The following is a 6,000-nucleotide window of genomic DNA, read 5'->3' on the forward strand; positions in this document are numbered from 1 at the left end:
TATCAGTGACACATCCACTTTTTTTGTCTCGCCTGAACTTTGTTCAGGATGGGACTTAGCAATCACTATTTCTGTCTGTCCGTGTGTGTGTGTGGGGGGGTGGATGTGTGTGTGTGTGTGTGTGTCCGTCCGGATCTGTATCTGGGGAACCGTAAGACCTACGGGGACGCTACTTGGTGGGAGGAAGGATATCCAAGTTTGCTCCGTAACCGTATGTTTTCGGTTAAAAATATGCAAATTAACATAGCTAATTTGCATAATTTATGTGAAAATCAGGGTAAATTGATAGCAGAGTTTGTGGACAGACTATCTCAAGATCCGTCAGGCAGCGTTCGAAATAGGGCCGGTCAGCCGGCCATTGGCCTGTAACTTTTTGGCCTGGCCGGTAACTTTTCTGACTGGCATCTAGTTGCCGACCCGGCTGGCCGGTAACATTTTAAGGTCAAGCCCGGCTGTCCTGTAACTTTTTGAGGCATATTTCGAACACTGCCGTCAGGCATATGGTAACGAAACTTGCTGGCAGGAACGATACACACCTGATTAGTTTTTCTGCGAAAAGTATGTGCATTTAGTTGTTAATTTGCATAATTTATGCGAAACGCTTCTACAAATATGGTTGGAAATCTGAAGAAATCGGCCTTGTGGAGCTGTATCTGGGGATCCGTAAGAACCCCAAGCGCTATGATGATGAAACTTGGTAGGGGTAGCATGACCAGAGGATTTCGACCTGATTCGATTTTCAGTGCAAAATATGGTAATTAAGTACCTAATTTGCATAATTTATGCATAAAATGCAAAACCGATTTTCTCGGAGATTAGGGGTGCGCGTTCTTCAAACTTGGTGGGTGGGTGCATCTTCACCCCAGACAGAACTATAGTTTTTATTGGTTAGTGGGTCAAGGCCACCCGAGGTCATCAAGGGGTCATCTGAGGTCAAATTACTAAAAACTCGTATGGGCACGAAACTTGGTACAGTCAACATTTAGAGCCAAATTTTCGGAAGGTTATTTCAAGGATATCCAAGGTCACCAAGGGGTCATCTGAGGTCAAATTAGTAAAGGGAGCACACCAATAAATCAATTATGCGCCATTTGTGTAACCCTAATGAGTTCCGGTAAAATACCGAAATTTTTTGAGGTATTTTGAGCTGGTCTTTAGACAAATAATCAGAGAGAGTGGCGAATTATAGCTTGATAAAAGTGTAAGGCCTATGCATAAATGCCAAAAAAGTCAAATTTTTATAATTATGGAGAAAATAGGTCCGCAAATTAAAAAATGGCAGAAACTGGTTTGCAGTCTTGAGAGCATGTCAAGAACAGTGAGGGTGCTATTCACGGCCTCGTAGCGGGAAAACAAGGTGGAAGGTCCCCATACATTGAAACATATGTTAAACTTTCATCGATTTGCAATCGACTGGTTATCATAAAATATTTTAAAACGAGCCCAAAAGGCCTCAAAATTTCAATGGGGTGATTTTTTAGTGGTGTGCGCCCTAAAAACTGTCGTATGGGCACAAAACTTGGTGGAGTCAAATTTTCGGAAGGTCATTTTGGGGTCATCTGAGGTCAAATTACTAAAAACTCGTATGGGCATGAAACTTGGTGGGTACAGTCAACATTTAGAGCCAAATTTTTGTACAGTCATTCATTGCAAGGTCATCTGAGGTCTCTCAGGGGTCATCTGAGGTCAAATTACTAAAAACTGTCGTATGGGCATGAAACTTGATGGGTACAGTCAACATTTAGGGTCAAACTTTCGGAAGGTCATTTCAATGCCATCCAAGGTCACCCAGGGGTCATCTGAGGTCAAAGTACTAAAAACAGTTGTATGGGCATGATACTTGGTGGTACAGTCAGCATTTAGAGTCAAATTTTCGGAAGGTCATTTCAGGGTCATCCAAGGTCATCCAGGGGTCATCTGAGGTCAAAATACTAAAAACAGTTGTATGGGCATGCATATGATACTTGGTGGGTACAGTCAACATTTAAAGTCAAATTTTCGGAAGGTCATTTCAGAGTCATCCAAGGTCATCCAGGAGTCATCTGAGGTCAAATTACTCAAAACTGTCGTATAGGTATGACATTTGGAGGGTACAGTCAACATTTAGAGTCCAATTTTCGGAAGGTCATTTTGGGGTCATCCGAGGTCACCCAGGGGTCATTTGAGGTCAAATTACTAAAAAGTATTGTATGGGCTTGAAACTTCGTGGGTACAGTCAACATTTAGAGCACAATTTTCGGAAGGTCATTTCGGAGTCACGTAAGGTCACCTAGGGGTCATCTGAGGTCAAATGACTAAAAACTGTCGTAGTGGGCATGAACCTTGGTGGGTATGTTGGGTACAGTCAACATTTAGAGCAACATTTTTGGAAGGTCATTTCGGGGTCATCGGAGGTCACCCAAGGGGTCATCTGAGGTCAAATTACTAAAAACTGTTGTATGGGCATGAAACTTGGTGGGTACAGTCAACATTTAGAGTCAAATTTTTGGACCGTTATTTCGGGGTAATCCAAGGTCACCCAGGGGTCATCTGAGGTCAAATTACTAAAACTGTTGTATGGGCATGATATTTGGTGGGTACAATCAACATTTAGAGTCAAATTTTCGGAAGGTCATTTTAGGGTCATCCAAGGTCACCCAGGGGTCATCTGAGGTCAAATTTTTAAAAACTGTTGTATGGGCATGAAACGTAATATGTCGTTTCGGGGTAATCCAAGGTCACCCATGGGTCATCTGAGGTCAAATTACTAAAACTGTTGTATGGGCATGATATTTGGTGGGTACAATCAACATTTAGAGTCAAATTTTCGGAAGGTCATTTTAGGGTCATCCAAGGTCACCCTTCTAAAAACTGTTGTATGGGCATGAAACGTAATAGGTCAAGTCAACATTTAGAATCAATTTTTTGGAAGGTCATTTTGGGGTCATCCGAGGTCACCCAGGGATCATCTAAGGTCAAATTACTTAAAACTGTCGTATGGGCATAAAACTTGGTGGGTACAGTCAACATTTACATTCAAATCTTGGAATGTCATTTTGGGGTCATCCGGTGTCACCCAGGGGTCATCTGAGGTCGAATTACTAAAAACTGTCGTATGGGCATGCAACTTGGTGGGTACAGTCAACATTTAGAGCTAAACTTTTGGAAGGTCATTTTGGGGTCATCCGAAGTCACCCAGGGTTCATCTGAAGTCAAATTACTTAAAACTGTCGTATGGGCATGAAACTTGGTGGGTATGTTGGGTACAGTCAACATTTAAAGCCAAATTTTCAGGTCATGAAAGGTGTAATTGGGTAGGCTAGCACCTAAAAAAGGTGGTAATCTGGTATAGGTCTTCAGGTGGAGGGGGTCTATTGACAGACACATACCAGTCACTTCTTAAGTTGAGTTCACCCCCCATTATAGTGACAATATAGGCCTTAACGTAAATTCCACAAAATAAACAACTCACACAACATTCACCATTACTTAGGCCTACTCACTTTTTAACACAACATTGTTAAAAACCCAAATCGCGAAAATGGCTGTAGGCTACGAGAAAATATTACAGATTTGTAGGATTTTAAGGGGGTACTACACCCCTGCCCAATTTTGTGCATATTTTTGCATTTTCTCAAAAATTATAGCGCATTGCATTGGGGACAAGTAAGATATGTATATTATATAGGGGCAAGGACTACAACTACTGCACTGGAAATTTTATTTCAGCACAGACAACAGTTGTGGAGTTACAGTCAAAAATGAGGAAAACCAATATTTGATCAATAAATCAATAACTACTTGCTTTGAGTTGCTGAATTTTCAGTACAGTAGTTGTAGTCCTTGCCCTATCATATACATATCTTACCTGTCACCAATGGGCTATAATTTTTGAGAAAAATGCAAAAAAATAGGCACAAACTTGGCCAGGGGTGTATAGTACCCCTTAAGGGAGGACAAATGCCTAACTGGGATATAAATTGCATGAATAAATAAACGAAAAATAAAAAGTAAAAGGTATAAAGACAAAGACTGAAGAATGAAAAAAAAAATAATAAAGAAAACAAGAATATAAATCAATGAATGAGACAAAGACAAGGACAGAAGAATGACCATAGAATTAAAGAGAAAGGCAAAGACAACTTGTAATTGAAAGCTAAATTGAAAAGAAGAAAAATAATCATAACGAAAAGCAAAGAAAGAAAAATAATAAAGAAAGATACATATTGAACGAGTAAATAAATGAATGAATTATTGAAAGAAAGTAAAAAAAAGAAAGAAAGACATAAAAATGACTCAAGACAAAGATACTAGTAGGCCTAGGCCTAACAGGCCTACCGTAAAATGGGGTAACTTTGGGCACTTTTCAGAGTTTTTAAACCACTGCTTCCAAACAAAATCAGTTCTATTTCTAATTATATCTTTTTTTTTGACTTTAGGGTTCCCTTCTACACATTGAACTTGAAAAAGTTTTTAAAATAAATTTGTAAGGGTGCCATAGGGGTTAAAAATAGCCTGACCAAAGTTAACCCGCATTTGGGGCAACTTTGGTCAGAGTATTAAACCAACATCCCATGAAGAAAAAAAAATTAAAAAACTGATCTTCGCTGTATATGGGCAGGTTGTTATTTTTTGTGTGACATTTGACCCCTTGAAAAATTAATCAAGCACACATCCATGCTTATAAATATCGTTTTTTATTTTTATAAAAATGTAAAAAATGCTCATTTTTGGTCAAAAAATCCCGATTTTTCGTAAATGTTGAGGAAATTGGACGTGAGCGACTATTATTTCTTCCAAATATATTTCTTAACAAATTGACACCAAATATGACTAAAAACAATATTGCTGTATGAAAATATGACCATTTCAAAAAATATATTTGACCGACCAAAGTTACCCGCTGACCAAAGTTACCCCATTTTACGGTAAATAAAGCCAAAAATTTTTTGTGAAAAAAAAGAGAGAAAGGAAAAATAAAGAATAATAAAGAGAAAGACAGGCAAAAAGACTGCCAAAGACAGGCAAAGGGCAGGGCCGTTCTTAGGGATTTTGCCGCCCTAGGCAAAGCCTCTCCCTGCCGCCCCACCAGAGCATACCAAAAAAATGTTAAGGGGGTTACCCCCTTGAAAACTCATCAGTCATTGTCAGTTGTTTTCCAGTGGCGGAGCTAGGGTTTGTGGCGCCCTGGGTTAAGGATACATAATGACACTCCCGCCCCCCCCCCCCCATTCTTGAAACAATTGCGAGCGGAGCGAGTAAAAATGTGCACAAATAGGGTTTACCACTAATTAATTTTGGTTATAATGATATTGAATATCGCTCTTAAATTGATATTGCATATGATTTTGTGAAAATGCGCGCGAAAATGTTGACTTTTATCACTTGGAGGGGCGCAGAATCGCCGATCCTGAATTGGTCAATTCGGCGCCCCTAAGGAGCCGCTGCCATTTTTCTTCCCTTTAAGAGGGCGCAACACTAAATCACTCCGCATTTTATGTAACAACGAAATTCGGCTAATATAGTCCATAGTGAATATGAGATTGTAGCGACCATATCTACCGACATGTTCACTTTAAATCACTCAATATTGGCTCATATGAATTCGACAAGTGTCTTTAATGATAACATGCAGAAAAAAACTGGACAATTGATCTCAAAAGCAATTCTCTGTGGCGGATTAAGAGAAAACCCGATTTTGAAATGTGAGTGGTGAGTTTAGTATATTTTTAGCTATTTTTTTTTGCACCGCAAAATAGCGAAAAAAGTCAATGGTCATCGATATATGCCGACAAAAGTTTTGGAATCTAGAGAAACAGAGCTTTAATTTGATACCAAATTTATTTTGCCAAGTATTGCAGGACGCCAGAAATGGCGCTTGAAGTAGGCCGAATTCACACGTTATCCTATGGGGCGCTGAATTAGTGCTGCGCCCCCTTAACAGTCTTTCTCCATTCCCGTTTTTTTCGCCCTTTTTTGTGCCCCTCTACATTTGCCGCCCTAGGCGACCGCCTTACCTGG

Source organism: Amphiura filiformis, chromosome 7, assembly GCF_039555335.1.
Source record: "Amphiura filiformis chromosome 7, Afil_fr2py, whole genome shotgun sequence".
NCBI classification, from domain to species: domain Eukaryota; kingdom Metazoa; phylum Echinodermata; class Ophiuroidea; order Amphilepidida; family Amphiuridae; genus Amphiura; species Amphiura filiformis.